Source organism: Lates calcarifer, linkage group LG1 (genome assembly GCF_001640805.2).
Source record: "Lates calcarifer isolate ASB-BC8 linkage group LG1, TLL_Latcal_v3, whole genome shotgun sequence".
Classification (NCBI taxonomy): domain Eukaryota; kingdom Metazoa; phylum Chordata; class Actinopteri; family Centropomidae; genus Lates; species Lates calcarifer.
This window is the reverse complement of record NC_066833.1, coordinates 19,647,485-19,670,930: the sequence shown is the minus strand read 5'-3', so window position 1 is coordinate 19,670,930 and position 23,446 is coordinate 19,647,485. Positions and strand designations below refer to the sequence as shown.

Genomic DNA, 23,446 nt, shown 5'->3' with positions numbered 1-23,446 from the left:
ACTTTTCAAATGTTGTCTGTGGTGCAAATATTGAAAATAGTTGAATGGCAATTAAAACATTCAGTTGAAGTGTAAGTTATTGAGACACTTGAGTGATTCTCCTGTTTCCTGGGCCAAAATGTGTGTGTGAGTGTAGACTCTGAAAGTATGCTGAAGTAAGTGTAAGTGTAAACACCAATGTGAAAAGACAGAGGGAGATAGGAAAATGGGTACTAACAAAAGATACAAAAAATCTGGCCATCTCCTTATAACACCAGCAGAGGAGGGTAGACACACAATCAAACCGGAAAAATAAGAAAAAATAGAAAAAAATATGATCGAGATATTATGTTTAATATAATATTTTTTAAAAAAAGCTTCGGGTCTGGGTAAATTAACCTGGTAATGTTACCTGGTGACGCATTTGATAGGATAGCGAAGTTGTATGTCACTTCCGGCTATCATCTTTTGAACGCTAGGACCAAAATCGATCAAAATCATACGAAGACTTAGATTTATAAGTGTTTATATACAGTCTAAGTCCAAATCTTGCTTCGGAATATTTTTCCCACCTGGACTGAAACTTGACAGAGGACCCATAGAGTAACCTGGAGATGCATTAAAAACAGCGGTAAGTGTCGCAAACGACCTGCTTTGTTTGTCAAAGTTAGTTCGGTTTGTATTTGACCCTGTGACCAAATTCAAGTGTCTCAAAAAGGAGTAATGTTACCAGCCAACGTTAGATAGTTAGTTAAGTGTTACCTTAGTTAGTCTTATCCTTTTTAAATCGATGTCGCCATGACTCCAAACTGTCAAACTGTTACCTGTTGAGATTATCTTTGTGCAAACTTGAAGAGATAATATGTCGCCTTTGTGAACCTTTTCAATCAATCAGGGCTTCCGTATTAAATAAAAACCAAGATATTCAGCTCGACCTGGTTAGGTAATGTGGCACACTTTAATTCTTCTTCTGCCCACAATACTTTTTTATGAATATGTGCTATATCCAAGACCTTCACCTGCTTTGATACTGTGCCTTTGAGCTTTTTAAAACAGTGTTTTTAACTGCTTGGCAGCCAACAGCTTTACTCTCCTCTCTAAGGTAATTTTCAAAAGGCTGTGAAAACTACATTTATTAAGCCTATAACGACGATGGCTCAGTAATTAACAATTATTGGCCCATACTGCATAAACCCCCACCTCTACTTAGCAATTTATTGGCCTCAATTTCTTTCACAATTTCCGGTCTTGAATTTGGCCCTCCAAAACTGAGTCTGCTCTTATATCAATTTAGAAATGGATTCTGGCAGACTTTCAGTTGTAGTGCTGATGGGTGTAGCAGTGTGTTCAGTTTTGATGATTACAGTATATTGCTGTACGGCTTGGAAAAGTTTGGGCTTTCTGGCCCTGTAGTAAATTACTTTATTCTCTCTTGAGTTGTTTGTGTCAGCTAAAGGATGTGGGTAAGAAAAGAAGAAAAGCAACATCTGAACAACACACAGTCCAGACTGTAAGTAGTTCAGCTTTGATTTCAGCCTTATTTTAAGTCAGTTTACATTAATATTGGAAGAACTGTGTGGGAGATACAGCCCTTATAACAGATTGCAAGAGTCCAAAATTGCATTCGTGGCTCTTAAAGCTTTCCTTGGCGGCTGTGTGTCTTTTCAAAACTGGTTCGTGCACGAAAGAACTCATATGTAGCTCAATTGACTGACTGAGAGTTGAGACTTACCATTTAGATCGAGGTGGAGTTGTCTGTCATTATTTGGAGTAAAGGGCTGACCATGCAAGTGAAGGAAATAATAATGGATTTCTAAAGAAGCAAAGAACAAGAAACCAGAGGTATGTTTGCCAGAATCAACCCACAACACAGGAAAACTAGAAAATGGCAGATGACTTAGTAGACTGAGGAGCTTGTGGATGAGTGGGAATTGTTTTTTTCTTTCATGACTGCACAGCAAGACAAGAATGCTCTCCAAGATGTAGGTGTATATGTTTACCTGTGAAAGATGACGAGAAGACTTCATGACCATAAACTCAGAGGTTTTACCACAAGATACAAACTCCTGCTAAAAAGCAGTATAGTGGAACAAAGTTTGATAGATGGTACAACAATAACAACAATTCTTACAGTCTGGACTAATCTAATTCAGAACAATATTTGTACATTAAATACTACCCATGTAAATTTTATAGTGTCCAATTTTATGAGTTTGTCTGTCAGATATTTGTTCACCTCAGGGGTGATGTTTCACCAACAAGTTTGTGTTCGGCTTACTTTAATTTAGTTTAGGTCTGTTTTATTTCACATTATGGGAAGGACCAAGTACCATTATCATTATCAATAAAATAGCTCAATAAAAACAGAGAAAAAAATAAATAGCAGGAATGGAAGCTTTCATTGCAAACGAAACCAATTCCCCCCCCAATTTTTCATGTTATCTTCAAATAATATTCCATGAAGGAATTAATATATGCCTATATGGCACATTTGCATTTGTTTATCCAACTTACACAAGCAGATATACTTGAACACTTGCCGTAAGTGGTATCTGGCCATGACGATAATACATAGGAATATTTGATGTACCATACAGTATGCACTGAAAATGCAAAGTTTAGGTGGCCTTTTAAACTTTTACACATGGACCTGCTACTCCTGAAGCAGTCTACATTTTGTCCACTAGATGTCAGGGAGCTCCCAGATTTCAGAATGAACTAACCCACATCCAGCTCTCTTTAGTTTAACCAAACATAATCAGACTCAAGAAAATTATGACCTGTCATCGCCAGTAAAATTGAAATATCCCCATGTTCCAGTGTTTTTTTTTTTTGTTGTTGTTTTTAAAAGTTATATTCAGTTTTCACTGCATACACTCAAAATAATATGTAAAAGCACTGGTCATTCGGAGAGTTACAAAAACTCAGACAGTTTTAAATCGACGTACAATGACCTGCTATGATAAAAATCTGCCTGTTTTGGACATCTGATCCAAAAGTTACTAGTCTTTATGAACTGCCATCTCTTGATTTTATTCTACAGCATCTGCCAAAAGAGGGAGACATTACATTAAAAATAAAGAAAAATATCAGCTCCATATATGAAGCCTTCACAAATGTATGTGTCTCAGTTCATATCACTTCAAACTCTATATACCACTAAGTTTATAGATCCATTTGGTCTCCAGATTATTGGATATGTTGAAATGTTTATATATATATATATATATATATATATATATATATATATATATTTTTTTTTTTTTTTTGCATTCACTTGACACTGGCCCTTGCAGCATTTTGAAATTGTGCCTTTGCTTTATGTTCCTGTCAATCTCTCAGTAAATATAATGCCTTGTAACTTCGTATGGGCCCCAAAAGCTGACACAAAGAGTTGTGTGTAAGTATAGTCAGAAGATGGCAATGGTGTCAGGTTATTGCTTGGCTGTCACTGTTGGTGGGCTGGACAGGCAGCGGCTCTGCGGTGAGCAGGTCTCCTTTCTGCCTGCTGGAAATCTTGTACTGGCTGCTTGAGTCAGCCCTAAGCCGCTCTCCCCACGCAGGGCTCCCTTCACCAGCGTTCACCTAAATCTGTCACACAGATTTGACACTGCGTCACTTGGAGTGCACTCTGAAATGACATGTATATAATGTGGAATATTGTGCACATTTACAGCCTGGACTTCCCTTAGAGCATTAAGGGTTTTCTTGTTTTTTGTGTTTTTTTTTTTTTTTTTTTTTTCTTTTTTCAACTCAAGTTGAACAAATTTTATTAACAAAAATAGAATTAAACAAATGATTTTTTATGTTTAGGTCTGACATGTTAAAATGCAGGTTATTATTTGAGGTGTTAACTGTTTTGCTTTTTAAAAATTTCACACTGATTTTAATAGTTAAAGAAAAACATTAAGATTATTTAATATAAAGTGGCATCAAGTAAGATGTTAATTGTTTGTGTGGATTTTTTTTATCAGACTCAGTGACCAGTTTACTGTGTTGCCATATGGAGACTTTAACCAATTGTAGTGATCTCTTTGCATTTCTGTGCACAGTCCAAATTTTACTGTGAAACATTCGGCATGTTTAGGCCATAAACTTAACAGCTCGAATCAGCTCAAATTAGGTTCACAGCTATTAATGCATGCGAAATTACCCTAAATACTCTTTCTCTGTGGAAAAAAAAACAGTTTGCACTGATCCTGATTTTAGAATAAATTAATTTCTGTTTTCATGGAAAATATGAAACTGCAATGTTAAGGGCACAATATTAATCATACTTGCAGATTATGTTACCAAATTAAACCTTGTTAGTGATTAATGCACATGTACAATGTACAGAACATTTAACTGTGTGTGTTTTATGTCCTTTTGTTTTGGTGAATCATGTATTTTCACAGTTACACATACAGATGTGATTTTAATTATACTCTGGGTTTTATTGTCTGAGAACATTATTCTCCACTCAGCAATGTGTATTTACACTCTGCTCTCCATTGACATCTAAGGATTTTGACGATATTTGCAGTAACTGTGACAGTGACTGCCCAATATATTTCCAATACATAAAAAGCTCTGCTTATTCAGGCCTGTGTATCCAACCGTCTGCCTCTGTCTGCCATCAGTGTGTCTCCTTGATAAGAAGCTCCTGGTTGGAGAAAGTTCTGTGTCAGGAATAGACACAAGACAGTGGACTGAATGTCTGTCCTCGCTCTGGGTTCACTTCCTCCCCTCATACAGCTTTCGCTCTGGTCGCTTTCTTCTGCAGTATTTACTGGATAAAGTGGAAGCAACTGGCCTTGGTGGCCAGTAAGAAGGATTTTCTCTCCCTAGCTGGTGTGGCTTTGCCTGTTTGTACTGCACAAAGTGGCTTGAAACTGGGTTGTGATTTAGGGTTCTCGAGGCATATAAAGTCTCAGGTTTAAAAATAATTCTGCATGATAGAATGATGCTTGTCTACATACATGAGTTTGGTGAAAGCAGTTTTTTGCTTCTCTTTTTAAAACTGTGATGTTTGTGTCTCCAGCAGGCCAAGGAGGATCATTATGATTCACTTATCCAGTCGTAAATGAGGCGTCATGGACTTCTGCTCCTTTGGGAATCTCCAGCCCTTTGAAAAGAAAATAGAGGTTAAAAATCCGCTAAATGAGTTAGCAGCAACCTGGATCCTTCTCTTCCACAGGTAATGAGTTTGATTAATTTTTGACCTTTGGAAACTTTTCACCCCTTTTTAAGCCCTTTTTTTATTTTTCCTGCCCTGGGATAATAAGGAAACTGTGTTCTACAGGGTTTTACACAGAGGACATGAAATGGGTACATTGTTTGCACATGAATTACATAGGTGCGCAGAAGCCATGGTAAAAATAGTAAATACATTGTGTATATAATCAGCATTTTTTCTATCTATAGAATTGAAGCCATTCATCAAATGGCTAAAAGTCTAAATACAGAGTAAAAAATATGTATATGTGCAATGTTTTACGTACTTTCTTAACTTAAAGGTAGACTAAAAAAACTTTTTGGCCTATAAATAATAATGCAGGGGATGCTTATTTTCTCACACAGGTGTTTAGAGATCCTCTCTCTGATAAATCATGATTTGTAAACTTTCCCATAGACAGCAGTGACAGGTTTCCTCTGATAATGTAGAAAAATGGGAGAAAGAGAGGGCCGGGCTTAAGTAGAGCTGTGATTTAGAGCAGAGAGATGCAGCATCTCTCCTTTCCAGTGGAGGCCCTCCTGGGTTTGATTTAATTCTCTCCTTGCACTATTAAAAAGGCCTTCCACTCTCTTCACTGCATGCACCTTGCTGTCATAACTGGCACAAAATCATTTATCAATGCCGCTTGTAGGCAGTGCGACTAAGGCCTTTCGCAGTGTATATTTTTCCATTATTGATTGTGTGTGTAATGCATGAAGAAGTACAAAGATGTGTCTCCTCCTGTGTTGGAATGACCATATTAGGCCAGTAGATGAGGGAACTTTTTCTGCTTCATCTAGAAATCCATATAGCAATCATCATTCCTGCTGGGAAGGGAACTTTGTTCTTAAAATACTTCTTCATTTCACTCTTGTCGTAATGGCCGTGGAAGTCAACAATGATCCTGCGCTGGATGTACGACAAGCAGTTATTTGGTGCAATAAACTGAAAGGCAGTGAATGTCAGTGTCCCCCCTTTGTTGTTTAATTTATTTTCTTTTCAAAGTGAAGGGAGGTGTCCTTGCTGTGAGAGTTAGTCATTGATGTGGCTATAGTTAGTCCGTCCCCTGCTGTGACTGTCTGTTGGAGATGCTACTTCCTCTTTCCTGCTCGTTCATGGCTTCATTTTCCTGGCACGATCGCCTCGCCTCGGTCTGTTTGGCTGCATTTTGTATGGAGATGGGTGCACTTGATCAAGAACAAAAGATGCAAGTGTGAAGAACAGTGGAGCCACAGTTCCAAGAGTCACACTGCACTGGGGTCAAACAAAGTCCTGTAACCTTTGTCAACAAAGCTGGCGCTCTTCAGACTGTCATTCTGTACATCTTTTTGAATTTAATAAGTGTTGTGTACCATAACATAAGGAATAAAAGCCCTTTAGTCCAGAATATTTCCAGGAATTTAGTCACTGATATGATAATTTAATGGACTTAATGAATTATTGGTGATTCATATAATTCTTGGTGGAAGATTCAGATTAGGTAAGAAAAGGTTAAATGCTCCTATTCTGTTATGCTAGGGGTTTTCAGCAATATGGTGTCTGAATGCAGATTTTGTTGTGCATAATAAGCTTACAGATCCACTTACAGTACAAAAGGTTCGCAGGATTTACAGAATAGATTTTGCTGGATAAGCATACACTTAACATGCTTATATCATAGGAGTTACACTAAAGCTGCTGTCAAGTTGAAGGCTATTCTCAGAATATATTGTAAAAACTAGGCAGTGTAATTGCTGGATGTCGATCTTATCTGTTAACAGCCTCCATTTGTTTTATTTAGAGTTATAATGATGCTTGATTGTTTTATCAGCAACCAATCTTAGGGTAAATGGAAAGAATTTATTATGAGCTGAGGGCCCTTTATCTCAGCTGTCTTAAATATTGGCACTTACAGTAATTTGTCCCCATTTTCTATTGATTTCTTGTTTTGCTTTCAGGTTATGCTGTAAACAGGGTAAATAATGACAGATTTGATATTGACATACCACACCTTAGCTGGCTGTGTCGCTGACATATTTCACTCATCAGCTGTGTGAAGGCTAATGAAGGCTCTGTAGAGTGGCCATCAGAGTCATTTCGGCTTTTTTTTTTTTTTTTTCAGCTTGGTCAGTGGTGACATCTCTCAGTAACAGACCAGGCATGTTGTCAATGCTGCAGGAAGTATGGCTGAAAACTGAAGATGCCGATCCGAGCTGGCAGGGGATGTGTTGGTGTGCTAATTGTAATTCATAAGTCGGATGAAAGGAGGTGTGGCTTTTGCAGGAGTTTGTTGAGTTTAGAGAAACAAGCCCTGGCAGGAACAGAAAGTTCTGAGTCAGAAGTATAAAGAAATGTTTGCAGAATTTCACAAAGGCAGTAAGCAAGCTTGCAATTATTTTTATTAGCTTAAGAACAACGGGCATGACGTGAGATTGGGTGAAATACTTACTTCATACTTACCTTCACTTCACCGTTTTTAACCATGCATTTTCTTATAATAAATGAACTACTCTTCTAGAGTAAAATTGGAAAGTTTTCAACTTCCTTATTTATTTTGAGGATATGTGACTGTGATGTCTTTCCTGGGTTTTTATCACTTCTATATCGCCGTCTGGAATGCATTGGTAAGCCTGGCCTCCAAGGGCTAGCATATAGCTCTCTCTGCAGGCTTTGTACAGGATGAAGAAGTCATAATCCTCAAACAGACTTAAATTCCTCCAGAAAGGCTCTTGATCCTGAATCCACTCATTTTCTTCAAACAACTTGGCCCCAAAGAGAAGGGGTATTTGGGCATGGCTGAAATCCTTGATTGAAATCTGCTACAAGTGGGCACAGACACACGTGCACATCCACACTTGGTCCATGGCTACGCACACACATACATGCACACGCACAAATAACCCTGAAACACGTAAGTACACATGCATACGCCTCCCCAGCCATTGCCTGCTGTCGGTGAGAGTCTGGGCCAGGTTGTTGAGAGGGTCTCTCTGAGCTCTTATTAAAAGGTAAACTTCTCTAAGGCCAGGGAATCATGTCAATCACGGGTTGTGTTTTCGCACCGAGCCCAAAGCCTGCTCTCTCCACCCTGTCAGGCGCTGTTATCACCCTCAAAGCCATATCAGAATGCTGTTTGTTCTGTGCTTTAGTTTCACCCACACAGCGGATTCAAAAAGGTACAGGTCTATTTGATAGTGTATATTTCATTGCCGGAGAGAGACTGTGTTTGTCTTGCTGTGTTTGTCAGCTCATATTTGAGCTGAGGGTTCCTATTAAAACTAAACACCATATCAGAGGAATATTGCCACCGCCAGGCTCTTTTAAATCGCATATTGAGCCCATGGAGTGTGGAAGCAATTTAGTTGTAGCATAGTTTATAAGTATGTCTGTGCTTGTGATGTTTCTGTTTACTCTTGATTCTCATTTATTTAGAGGCAGTAGCCCCCCTCCATATATTTCATATCCCGTAATAATTACTTTTGTTATATTGTCATTTCTAATTCCCCTAAAAGTATGACCCTGAGCAGAATTTAACAAGTCCTCAAGTCAGCTAAGACTTGAAAACTTCATGTGCCTTCATATTATCCTTTGTGTTTAATATATGTTTGAGATGACTGAAGGAGTTTGTGCTGCACCAGTCAGACAAGATGCATGCAAGACAATGGCACTACCAAAGGTGCCAGGTGGTGTGTTTTTTCCTTTTGTGACATGTTCTGAATCTGCCCACTTAACTTAGCTTATTGGGATATGACTAGATGGACAATGTTTTTTTTTTTTAAGCTTGGGCATTCTGTTAAGACATCTGCATCAGATATGATCAAAAATTCAGTGTTATAGGTCATTGTCCTGTTGTGATGGATCATATTGTGTTGCATTTCTAAAATGTTGTTGGCCAAACTGTTGCACAGAGAACTGTAACTTAATGGAAAAAAAACAACAAAATCTGTTACTGATGCTTTTGATTTTACACATTTGAAGAGGTGATGTAATGCAGAATATCAGAGCGCAGTGCAGTTTGATCATATTGTGATTTTACATAGACAAAATAATTCGGGTTAGTTTTGAAATTATAGTAATAGTAATATAGTAATAGTTTTAGAAATTACACTGCACTTGATATTTTCTATTACAAGAATCAAAACACACACACACAAAAAAACGCCTGCTAAAGGGTATTGTCACAGCTTTTAAGGTTCTTTAAACCTAAATACTGATTTTCTTATCTAAACCCTATACCTAGATATATAGATCATAATTAAAGTTAATTACTTTAAATACCAATTAGACCTATTTATGGATAAGGAAAACAATAGCGAAGCAGTTGTGCTGTTCCAGTCATTGGTAAGTTTGCTGAACAAACTGTGGGATCTAATGCTGTCAATGGCTAGAGAAATTCAAAAAGGTACTCACACTAGTATTGACCTTACTGCTGGACCTACTGCTGTTTGCTCTGTGGCCAACCTTCCCCAACAGACACACACAAACCACATACACATTACATGATTTTGCATCCATGTCCAGGAAAATTCAGTGACGTGAAATGATGAAAACACTATTAGGTTTCCAGTGTGGTCATGGAGTCTAAGCAGCAGTTGTCTTATATAGATTGTGTAACAACGACAATAACATGTGGGCAGATTTAAACAAAGTTAATTATAATCGCATGAACAAACTCAGTTAATTTTTCATTGAAGACACATTTCATTTCATGCAGTCCCTGAATGCATTTTTAGTTGTTCCATGCTGCTGAAAAACAAACAAAATAAAAAGAACAAAAACAAAAAAGTTGAATCTGTTCATTAGTATTCTAAACAGAAGTATACTCCTGTCTGTTCAAGAATCCGTATCTGTATATGAGAAAACAGTCCGAGAAGGTTTGTGATGGAACGCAGTGTAAACAACCCATTACTGCAACTCCGGCTGATTAACATATGATTGTAATTCATCATATCATGTGCAGCTGGTGACATCTTGCAGTAGCATTTATTCCATGTTGATACATGCCTTTGGTTCCTTTTTGACAACTCAAAACAAACAGATTGCAAGCTGTCGCTACATTTGCTCAAGATGAATGGAGAAAATGAATCGGGAAATCAGGTGTGTCAGGTGATTAGCACAATCATGCGTGAGATCCTTGTGGAATCATAGGAACTTGGTATATTTGGATAAACACTGACGGCAAAACAGACTGTCGGCAATAGCTAGAATCACGCGAACAATCTACAGTATCTTTTTAAACATGCCATATGACTGTTATACTGTTTAACTGTGCATAACCAATCATTAACCTGTTGTGACGTTGTGTTAATACACACAGACCACCACACAAATGAGTCATTAATGTTTTCTGTTGCTGTTACAGGATCATTTACATAAGTAATAATAAGTCTGTTTTACCTCACACCCTCTATTTTACCTTACCCACATAACTTTGGTGTTTTTATACTATAATATTAAATGCCTATACTGATATATCTGCAAAAAGTCAGTATTAGCCCCAAATTCAGACAACATTTTAAAGTGTAATGAACTAGGAAACAAAAGTGCTTATTTGATGTACAGAACACTGTTATAGTAAACACTCTTCTAATTATATAATGAATGTACTTATGATGCTAGAAAAAAAAACTGATTTGGTATTTAAGGAAGCTTTGCACTATAGGAACATTGTTCAGTCAGTGCTGAAATGAAAGCTGATTGACATGATGACTTTTTAATCAAAACTTTGTTTTGTAGCCCAGTAATTTGCACAATAAATTAATTATTAAAGATTTTCTTTTACAAGCAGCATCTTTGATCTGGTACCATGCGAGTAGAACTGTTGGCCCCTAGAATAACTAATATTTAAACTGTTAATCTAAAATGCAGAACCATACAGACCTTTAGGTAGTCATGCATTCATGGTGCATAGGTTATCTTTTACAGCTTGAATTTGAAGTAGTTTTAACAGACAGAAGTGAGGAGACGGGAGTTAAAACTGTGCTGGCACAGACCCTGTTTGTCCTACGCGCTACTTGAGTGGGGAATGTGGGGAACTGAAAGGCATCACTGGGGACACTGAGCTCTGTTGTGCAGCTGTCTCAGGGCAGTAATGGGACGCAGTCACAAGGGAACCCCTCAAGTGTGTGTACTGAGGGAAAACTGACAGGAGCAGAAGAGAGAAGAGAGAGATTCAAACGAGCGAGCAATAGTGAAGGAAATAGGGGCGCATTTGTATGGGCTTCTCTGCCACTGAAGTTGTAAAATGGAAACCTACTTCTCCCCCCGACAGCTACAGTAGATTTAACCCCCTGAGTTCAGCTGCTTATGATGTTGTGTGGTGTAGAGGTGGGCTGCGGGGGTGTCCCAAAGGCTTGTTGTTTTTTGTCAGAGATTAGATTGAACCAAGCGGCTCCGGTTCACACTCATGCCTGAGAGAAGCCGAGACTCCCTGTCAGTGACCACAACCTCTGAGCTTTGCTCTGTAGCACTGCATCCAAATGTGTTTCTTACTGTAGAATAATCTACGTTACTTTCAAATAGGCTCAAGCTTCATTCAGCAGCAAGGTTTCCATACTGCTGAATACTTGGTAACTGTGTACTGTACAGTGCGTATTACTGGCCACTGGATACATGGCTCTCAGTTGTCTGATTTTATGATGTCAGTGTTGATTTCCCTCTTCATACAATTTCTTATTTCTAATTAGTCAGTTGGATAATTTTAAACCAATATTCCAACAGCCACTGAAAAGATCAGATGTATGTTGTCGGCAAGGGACTAAATGGACATCTGACTGTATTCATTCACCAAACATAATTAGAGAAAGTGATGACAAACTTCTAAATTTGACTTGCTTCATTTATTAGAGATTGTATCAGCACGTAAGTCTGGGTGTTGTGGGTGTGTTAAAATATTAGTCGAGGTGTCTCCATGCAAGTAGATTGTTTTTCTTTTTTTATGTGGTGTGAACTTCTCCTAGTCTAGATAGACCAATGAAGCACAGAAGAAACACTTGGTCATCATGTCCATTGCAGCCACAACAATGTGACAGGAACACAGTGATTTGACAAAGTAATTGATTTTCCTTCATCAGCTGGGGGAGGTGTTTTAAGGACTGTTAGGGGTGTTAGAAAGAGGGATTCAGATTCAGTGTTTTTTTTTAAATCAAACCTTCCGAGCCAAAAAAAAACATTTTCTTTTAGAATGTTCTATACTGCAGAATGTAAACTCTTTATCATTTATCACTAATCAAATTTACAATTATCTTCCCCTATAATCTTCATAATAGATTAAGCATTTATTAATTTGTAGTTTCCCAATGTAGTATGACTCTTAAGGGTTTTGGGGAATTGTATTTCATTGCCTTTAGTCTATACTTGAGTAAATTGCACTGTAATTGTCTGGTAATAAAGATTTTTAGAAATCACCCCCTTTGCTGTAATAATCAGTTTGATGCATGCTTGTCTGCTCTGTGAGGGAAGAGGTTAGCTGTCCCCCTTAGTTTTAGACAGAAGGTTTAAGGAGGGATCCACTGAAGGCATCTGTCAGTGAAGTAAAGAGCACTGACAGCCATACGTCATCTCTGCCTGGTGCAGGCCCCTGTATTTAAAAGAGTATGGCAGTCAAAAGCCCATAAAAGTGAGTGACTCCTCGGGAGCATCTGCCACTGCATGCAGGGAGGAGATTCAATGTGAAAAAGGGGAGATAATGTGCTCACTCACTAATGGGCACCCGACTAGACAGAGGCTCATTTTTCACATCATGTCATCTGTAAGGTTTGAATAAAAGTAATGGCCACAATGAGCCTGGATCTCTCCCAGCCATTATGGCTTTTGCTTCCTCACTTTTATTTGTGTTGACTTGTACAGTCGGAGGAGATGACAGTCTCTGGGCCTGTGGATCAGTCAGAGTGATGATCTGCACTGTTCTCCTCTGCCGCTGACAGGTCCCTTCTCTCTGGCAGGCATGTAAGGCCAGAATGCCGCACTACGTCATATCAAATGCTGTAATCTGACAGAATAAAGGGATTTGCACACTGGGGACATCACAAACTCTTGTCTTTTGTAATTTTCTGACAGAGACAGAAGGGGGAAATGAAGGGGTTTCTACAGTTTCATGTAGTAAGAATTAGTGTCAGTCAAAGTTAAGTGGCTATTTTAAGATAAATAGGGGAGGATTTCCGTGGCATGTTTTGGGGCACTGGGCTTTAAAAGACTATGCTAATGTGAGTAGATAGTGATTGGTCGTTGGATGTTTTCATTTCCTGAACATTCAGAGTTGCCGGACACAGCTTGTCTAAATATCCATTCTGAAAAGGTTAGTACGTAATTAACACTTAAATTCACTGCTACTGTCAGCCATATTCAGTTCAGAGTACAACAACAGATGCTCAGATAGATGCTCAGTGTTCATGTTTAAGATAGACCATGCACACTAGCTTTAATAAATTAATTAAAATATAATAATAATAATAATATTAATAATAATAATATATTATTATTATTATTATTTGTGCTTCAGGCCCTTGCACATCCAGTCATTTTAGCTATGTAGAAACAATGGAAAAGCCTTATATTATTATATAACGCATATTTTACGGTTCATCAAGTACTTTTCAAATAAAGAACTGTTTTGTGTCAGGTCCTATAAGAGTGGGAAGATGGATGAGAAAACAAGTGATTTCCTTATTAGGTTCAGGAGTCAAAGGCCTTCTTCCAGAGCTGTGAGCTTCAAGAGCCCAGAAGATTAAGACATATATTGGATTCATGATGGGGGCCACAAAGTTCATTTTCAAAATAAAACAGAATATTATTCACAGTCCTTTTAAAATTCAGATTGCCAGGTGACCTGTGACTTGGAAGTAGTGTATTACATTTTCAATGAGCTGGCGCTATGTCACTAGAAGGAAAAATCCCATTTCTTGCTCCTTTGCCAAGGGAATTATGGGATTAGACCAACCATAGTTTAAGGAACTATGAGAGAAGCAAAGATATTGTACAGTAAAATTTTGACGTCTCACATTTGCTTTGTTTTCCTCTCACATGTATCCTTTTTCTGCAGGGCGTTAATTCTTTTAAGCAATGGAACTGAGACAGATATCTTATTGTGAGTTGTACTGAGACAACACTGTACTGAGGGGAAACGAAAACAGTCCTGCTTTGTAAAGCAGTGAAAATCTCCCACTGGTGATATTATAAGAGACACATGCACACAGCTCTGGCTGATTTTCATATATATTAAAATCACTACCTACTGTGGCATATGAAATTGTGCAAACCGCTAAGGCCTAAGCTTACCATTCAAACTTCTGCTTCTCTTTGATTCAGATTTTCCCTCTCTATTCTCTGACCCTAAAAAAAGGTGGCCAGTAATCTCATTCACACGCCGTTTCCATCACAGACCCCCAGTACCCTACATAAGACCATAGAATATTGACATTGTTCAGCTGCATAAAAAGTTGTCATACACAAACATTATGAAAAGTTAACGCTTCCCTCCAAGCTATACACACTCATAGCTCTCAGTATAATAGAAATCTTCATTTAAACCCTCCTCCAGGATGGTGGAGATCTGTGTGTGTATATATAATACTGGCAAAAAAAATATCACTGTAATATTCAGTCAAAATTCTAATTTTGCCATTACAATACTGAGAGCTTTGAGGTACTGAGGAAATATGCTCAGCATAATCAGTCAACAGACCTGGTGGAGGGCTGCACCACACATGGTAAGAAAGCCACAACTTCAGCATGGTGAGCTCATTCCTATAGTACCCCCCATCCAACCCCCATCTCCCTGCACCAATGCCTGCCTCATCACTCCACACAAAATATCCCACCCTTAATTGGTCTGTGCTCCTCCAACATGTTTGTAATGAAAAAAGCAGCACATAATTCTTAGTTTGTTGGCTGGCAGAGCCCAATTTACAAAAGTGGAGGTTGGTGATAAGCAGAGACAGTATGGCTGTGGAGTGCTCAGAACAATGAATCACCCCGCTGCCAGGGTTGAGCAGAATATAATTGAGTCCAACATCTCTGAGCACTTTCACCATAATTAATGATAATCTGTAACAGAGGAATCTGAGATTCCAGTTCACAGAACTGTTTAATTAGGCCCAGTAATGAAAGCACAGGCACTACAAGAATATGGCCAGCCTCATGATTAATGATTTGTGCTACTGAACACAAAAGTGCTGCACCGTTAACTCCAACGGATGCTGCTGTGTTTCCCTGGCATTTACAGAACACCAAAATACACATGGAGCTGTTTTCATCCCCTATATAAAACAGGATAAATACAATGTTATTTTTCTATATGCATATGCTCCTATTTTTACTATTCAGTGATCTGGTTTAGCCAAAACATTTTTCAGCTCTAGTGCAATTACTGAATTTTTACATGATAATGATTTACATGTGTTCACAGTTTGGCTTAGTGCAGTGTAAAGGACTGTCTGTGCCCCCTTTTGATGGAGTTATGAATAAATCCACAATCCTATGACATGATTTGGATTTGTTAATAAGATACTGATTTGTTGATATGCAGCCATTGAAAATCTAATTGTATGCATGTTTATTAGGTTAAGATAAGAATATTTAAATGTGATTAAAAAAAATAGCAAATGTAACCCTTAGAATATGTTTAAATGGTGGCAGCAATTGTGTGTTGTGTGAAGCGCCTTTTCAAACTAAACATAGTGACTGGCTACACAGCTAGTAAAATCACTACTTATTTTTACAGTTGTGATAAAGCTCTGCAAACAGATTGGCATGTGACAGAAAAATAATGTGTGGTACCATTCACTCCAGTAATAATAATAAAAAAAAAGACATAAGAATTGAGGTCTTTTACTTAAAAGTACGGATTACATTATTGAATGAAATGCTCCAGCTCCTGCTTGTGCCTCGCAGGCATCTTTGTGGTTATTTCCTGGTAGTGTAGGCAGAGTTCTGCGACTTCATAACACAGCAGCAGGCAGGGATCTGCAGTGGCTATGTGCTAGACTGGCTCCACCTTTTAAATGGATCTCATGAAATGCACAGTAATACAGTCATACCATTACAGAAACAAAATAAGATTTTTGTTTGGCATGAATTGGATTTCTACCCAGAAAAAAAAGCTATTAGTCACTCCCTGTCAGTTTGTTGACTGCTCTGAGTTTGATGTTCTGGTGTGCTAGACCTCTGAAGTTAAATTTCACACTTAGTTGCATATTTTAAACTTAATGCTGCCTTTGGTGAAAATATGGCTTGGCAAATCAAGAGTCATGCTAAGAGATTTAATAGAAAGATCAGACCCTTATGAAATAATAGGAACAATATACTGTGCAGGAACCTACCATTCATTTTATTCATCATACCTTTCAGTAAAATGCTGTCTCCATCAAGCAGACACATGCCTTAGGAAACGACAGTGTGAAAGGCAATAAGCGCAGAAAACCAGGTACAGAAGCTCAACCCTCATAAATCTATGACAAAACTTTCCAAAAATGAGAAAAGAGGACATAAAGAAAGAGAGAAAAATAGATGTATTCCTTGACTGTAACCGCCCACCCCCTTGCCCTCCCATTCCCCATGTCTAAATCTTGTTTAGTTCTTTAATTCTACAGTTTCTGACCTGGATCTGGCCATCGCTGCACATGAAAGAAATTACAAAAGCCTCTCAGTCACAGCAGCCCAGCTTCCTCCTGCACCACAGCATTTGTCATTGCCAAAACAGCAGAGTTTAATTAAGTGTTGTGAGCAGCCTAGTGAGAAACACACTTTAAATTAAACCTCTGAACATGCTGCTATTGGTTCTTTACCTTCTCAACAATCAGCGGGGTATACGGCATAAATTTCTATCTCTCAAGGGGGAAGGCAGCTGCTGCACCTCTAGCAATTCATAAACGGCTTGCCTCCCCAAGAGCAATCTCTATTACAGCACATTTCATTATAGCCCAGTTTGGAAACAGCAAGCAGATGAATGTGATAATTAATGTCCCTTCCCAACTAAACATTTTATTTACTCTTGATGAATTAATGGTCGTTATCAGGGTTAAAAAAAAATGCATGTACTGTATGTTGGTGCATTTGTATAGGTGAAAAGAATTACATGGCAAATTATCTTCTGAGGCATCAAGCAATTGTTGGTGTAAGTGAAGGAATTAATTCTGTCCCCTCTATAGTAATGGATTGTTTCAAGTCTGTAAGCATTTTGATTCAGTAATGCATTTCTGAGTGTGTCTTTTATGATATCACAAGATACATCAGCTGAGTAGATGGGAAGAGCATTGGAAGAAGATATAAGAGACCATTGACTGTTACATCTGTAGCAAAGATGGTCCTTTTGTTAAATGGCATTGGATTTACCCTAGACATTTTAAGATGCTTATTATTGGGTGGTTTTAAGTACACCTCAACAAAAAGGAACATTTAGACAAAGTAATGATTAAAATTGAAATTAGTCACAACACATAAGACTTATTCTTATGATATGCAAATAATAGACTGTTGCATGATTGATCATATTTCATTAAGGATGAGTCTCAGTGTCATATACAGGTGACAAGTACATAATGTTATGCCACAAAGACACTAGCCACAGACAAACAACAGGGACATTAAAAGTCTGATGATGCTCAATAGTTTTTGATACTGCCATCAAATCCCTTTAAGACCAAACCAACAATGTATTGAGCCTTAATAACAAGTATAATAATAAGTATTGCCTTGTTTCAATATGTCTTATCCCTCTGTGTCAGTGACTTTCATCATAATTGTACTCCATTACAATGAACATTTACCAGTTCACCAAATCTGTCATTAAAAATGATGCCTAACAGCATTCAGCTGCTTTAGGACATTATATAGACTTTTTTTAAATGAATAAAGGTATTTTATAATCAATTTTTGAAAATCTATGTCTTCCATAGGAAGCATTAAGAAACAGACTGCATGCACCATCTGTTTTGGTCTTTTCAGATTTGTTGTCAGTAAGAAAGTTATAAGACATGGATAGCCTTATGCTTTCAGATAAAGTTATTGACCCATTCCTGTCTGTATTTTTATTTACTTATTTTTTGCATAACAAGAATGAACTTGCAGGCTATTGCTTTTGGATAATTATGAGTACTTCTGTGCCACTTTGTGTACTATTCCTTTACTCAGGTTCAGGTGCAGCCCAGCTCCTCCTGTATAGCATAACTTCATTCATAAACTCAGTCTATATTGGAAAGCCAGGTTCCTAAGCAGGGTGAGTGGTTAAAAAAACACTCAAGTCTTGTGCCCATATAACATCTAACAAGTCAGACCCTGGCACAAACACAGAAACCAATCAAACTCAGCCCACGTGAACCTTAAACAAAGGTGGAGGTACATTTTCTGTCCATGTTGGATGACATTTCCTTGTCCTCCTGTTGCTGCTGCTCCTACGTTTGAGTGATCAGACAGCCATTACAAGGTTTATTAGCGAGACCATATAGGTCCAAAGCTCACTGTGGTAGAGGTGTAATTCTCTACAAAGTGTGACACGTTAACTCTGTTGACTGATCCACACAACAGCTGGTTGAGAGGACCTCTCACACCTCTGTGCAGCAGCCCTGTAAGGGAGCAGCGATGTCTGTAGCTTTCTGCAGGGAAACCAGAAAGAAGCCCTGACATGCTTTTCATAGCTGGCTTGTTCACACTGGAGCCAGCAGTCACTTACACAAGGCAATTTCCGAGTGTTAAATTGGATGAGGGGTCTTGTCTTAAGTGCCTCCACATCATCTACAGTATGTTTTATACTGTAAAAAAAAAGAGTTCAACTTGTAATATAGTATACAGGAAAATCAGTTATGTGTGCATTTTCATGGAGATGGGCTTTGATGTGTGTTTACAATGCAGCAGCTAATTGTAACTTATTTCTTAGGAACAGCGTAATCAGTTCAATATAATATATTTGAGATTTAAGGAGGCTTGGCTTACATTAAACCCTAGTGGTGGATAACACACCCTTGTTTCACAGTAATAACATCATGCAAAATGTATTAGGCTCTATTAAGGTCAGAGTTGGAGCTCTTTTCATCGCTGATCATTTACGGATGCTCCTCTGTTCTTCCTCTTTGCAGTACCAAATGATATATGATCACTTCTACACCGGTAGTTAATGTACACTATTAGCTCTGTATTTAAACATGATAATGTAATTGATTCACAAATTGATTTATTGATGTTAATTCAAGTGTTTCATGTATTAATCACAGTAAAGAAATTAATTTAGTATATTTTATGAGCTGTTGTGCGATCAACTAATGGTATGAATTAATCAACTTTAATAAGAATTCAAACATTATTGTTCAGCTAATTTGTCACTTTGTTAGAGGGAGAATGAACAAGGGCCTCTTGATTTACAACACTTAACTCTACAGGACTATTTTAGGGAATTACACTGCTTGTTTTAATGGTCTTGGGTATACATTGAGTTTTCATCCTTTTTTGTCCAAAAAGGGTTTGGACCAAATGACTTTCAGGTCACTGTCACGATGTGGATTCCTGTCCAAACATATAGCTTAATGCAAAGAAATACTGTATCAGAGTGACTTTGAACTCAAAGGGAACTCAAAGACCTGAACTCTGGTCTGCACCTTTTGTGTCTCTTTGTTTGCAGTGTATCTATTGAAGTAGTAGTAGTACAATAAAACTGTTTTCACTCTTTACTTGGAGTAAACACAGCAATTGTTTTGCACTCCAGAGAGCCATTTAAGTAGTTCATTAGTGGCTATGTCATGTCTTTAAAGTATTGATCTCTCCAGTCAATGGAAAAATAACAACCCGGTTATAAGCTACTTGTCCATAGCGATGGGCAACATAAATTATTTAAAAAGGGCAGATTCACTGCGGCCATGGAGCCATCAATCATAAGATATGGCAATGACAAAAAAGCTGTGCTTCACATGTCCCTCCTATCTCCCCCCAGAACAATTCTATCAGCCAGGTGACTGTGAGGAGGCAGGATGACCTGATGTCACTCACATTGTTGCCTCTGCCTTTGAAGGGCCCAGCTCTCCTCTCAGCCCTGGAATGGGATGGCTAAATAGATTCTCTGTGTTTACCACTGGCCTCCCTCCCAGTGCACACTTCAATTTGTCTTAATAATAAAAGGTGGACAGAAGAGTTGGAGTTTCCCAAACAATGGATGAATTTTTTATCAAATGGTTGAATTGAGTTGCAAGTGGAACAATATTTATTCATAGGTGTTTATTCAGAGATATCCCATTGAAAAGTGAATGATACAACAAGTGTAGAGGTTTCTGTGAGCTGGATTTTCCTGTGCTAGCTAAGGATAAACAGGATTAATGAATTATTATTTTCCCACCTGATTTTCACTGTTTGCACAATATATACTTAGTGTGGCTCTCAATAAAAGATAGAAGCACTAGATTATTCTATTAAAATCTTTGGAAGTACATAATATTAAGGCCAAAAAGGTACAATACAATGTTATTGATGTAGCAGATATTCCAGCCTTTGCTTTGCTCAGTCTTTTTTTCTTAAATTCATCATCTAGTTTTGTATTCAGTTTTTTTTTCTCATAACCATGCTTAATCACAGATGTGATTTGTTGTTGGTGGTGGTGGTGTTATTGCTGCAACAAGAAATTTGACATTTCAAGTTAGCAGTAGTACAATTTTTTTTTAAATGAAAACATTATGCTACTGTATGTGCACCTCTCTTCCTTTTGTGTATTGTTGTAGCTGCATTGTTGGAGTATTGTTATAATGTGGAGCTAAAGTATTGTGAAACACAACTTTTTCACGTGCTTGAGTGACATCGCAATGATCATTTACATATCAAATAGGGTTGAAATAGAGACTTAAGTGGCTTGTATGTTTCAGTTTTACTTGCAGACGTAAATATACCTGGGCAAATAGCCACCTAAATGTATCGTATACAGAAGACATGGCTTTATAATATTAATAACCAGAACAACCTTTCATTGTAAGCTCTGTAATCCAATTGGATGTCCTTTACAGATTCATTAAAACTGTAGTAATTCATGGTCATAATGTGTGTCCTTTGTCTAGTATAAATCACCCCCCAAAAAATGATCCCTACCACTACATGAATATGTACCTTAATAGCAACTCATCAGAAACACATAAGAGCATCATAAATAAAGTCATGAAAAGGCGGCCAAGCAAATAAAAAAAACACAGGGAGATACTTAAGTGTGGCAGACGTGTCTTTGAGTTTGAGTTTCAAAACCCGACTTTGATTAATAATTGATTATATAAACCCATGCTACATGAAAGGCAGGAAGAGGTGCCATTCTTGTGAACGGCCAGCCAGTCAAACGGCACTTTGTTGTTTCAAATGCTCCCCTGCATATCAGTACCATGGTCAGTCCTCCAACCAACCCAGAGCTGTGCAACAAAGACAGCCTGACAAAGTGCCAGTGCTACCCTGATGAAACGAGACATGCGGGGATATGAATGACTACATCTAAGGGGTAATTGCTGCAGAGCAGGAGCCTCCTACCTCGTTTCATTTAGTCTATTAGCAATTTATGGCTGGTCTCACTCAGCTCCACGCAGGAGGGGTTTGATCTAAATTCTCATGAGCTTTTAGGTGAGACCCAGTAGAGAGCCTTGGGGGGAAGAAAAGGGTTTCACTTACCACTGTTTTAATTCTCTTTGGCTTATCATTAATTTGTTGTCACAGAAGAAAGGTGAGCATTACATAAATCTAATTAAAGTTAATGGGATTATGATGCCATTCTCGGAGTCTCTGAAGTCCTGGTTTATAGATGTTCAGGCAACTACAGGATTGTCTGCCTTAGTGCCTCTTCACTCTGTTTTTGTCTTTGAAATATATAATGTATAACTGGCTGAATTACATTATTTCGCTCTGACTCTGAGTTTGATTACTGTAATGAAAAATGCAATACCAGTAAAAACAATGTAAGAGCAATATCAAAATACTAAAATTAGATTTAAAAACAAAGGACTAAAGAGTAAAATTTAAATTAAAAAAAGCAGAATTTATGATAGTAGAAACTATCCTCTCTTAACTCTGCAGCTAAAATAATGCTGATACAAAGAAACAGAGTTTAGCTGGTCATCCGAGTCCTAGTACTGCTCTGTCTGGTGGTGGGTGTTTGTGGTAGGGTTTCAGGCCAAAGGTGAAGGTGTTGGGGCTATCAGAGCCCCCACTGGCTAATGCCTGGTGTCAGCCCCCCACTGTCAAGGATGCAGATCTGGATGTATTAGGGTGGGGGTTCTGACTGGTCCAACAACAACAGGCAGGCAGAGTGGGCAGGCTAACTCTGTGTGATGGCCTCATGCCGTTCTGGCCCAGTGGACAGCACACCAAGACACTGTGTTCGTGTTAAATGAGACTTGGATATGTTTTGGAGTCAGCAGTGTTTAGAATTAGAGGTTGTTTGGGTTTAACAGCTGGTATCACTACAGTCGCACAGCTTAACAATGTCAGAAGGCTTAACAATGACTGTATTTTTGTATTTAAGTTGAGTGCTTTGAAAAAACATCTTAAAAAATCTCTTGTCAGCTGTCCACTTAATAATTCTTATAGAACTAGTAAACATTCATAATCTCGCTACTGTTTTTATCAACCATATACTGTGTGTACAGTTGAAGTGATTATTTTGGATACTGTACTGAGAACATACAGTGTTTGTTCAACATTTTTGGAACTATTAAATTAGCTGAAACTATTATTAGATTATTTATAAACCAAAGAAAGAAGAAAGAATGAAAAAACAACATAACATGATAAGAGAACATTGTTATATGTTTATACAACAACATAGAGACAGAGAATGTAAAATAGCCTGCGCTATATTCTCCATCCTTGCCACTCCCCTCCTACGGTGCAGGACCATGTGGCTCCAGTGAATGACAGGTCTGGTGTTTGCTCTGAAACTCTCTGTGGCACCTCCCTCCACAGGGGACTCTGAACCACCAGCCCACAGGAGTGACTCCCACTGGGAGGGCCAGGGCCTTGCACTTCCTCCCCTGGATGACCTCTGACACACCCAGTTTGTGCTTGGTGGCCTTGAAGAGACAGTGGTGGGGATTTCTCCCCAGCCAAGCAGCGGGTTGTAATTGATGTGGCAGAGACGTCAGCACTAATCTTTTGCTCTCTGACGGCCTCTCTGTAAGCCCCTCATCCACTCGACTCTGAGACCTACCATACCAACCTCTGCAAACTGCTACCTAGTCAATTAGATCTCCTCTGTCTGTTCCCTGTTTTGTGTAAATATATCTCCCGTAGACACCCAACATGTTCAGTTATCTACCCCGGCACATTCAGGGTGATTTCTTAATGCCA

At 38.3% G+C, this 23,446-nt stretch overlaps 1 long non-coding RNA gene across 1 annotated transcript; it reads left to right on the top strand.

The window, feature by feature from the left end:
* The first annotated feature begins 461 nt into the window (after positions 1–461).
* Positions 462–20,538, top strand: LOC108901099 (uncharacterized). The gene is made up of 3 exons (XR_001963836.2): positions 462–610; positions 5,003–5,158; positions 20,073–20,538. It is a non-coding gene; the product is annotated as an uncharacterized LOC108901099 (long non-coding RNA).
* The last annotated feature ends 2,908 nt before the right edge of the window (positions 20,539–23,446 follow it).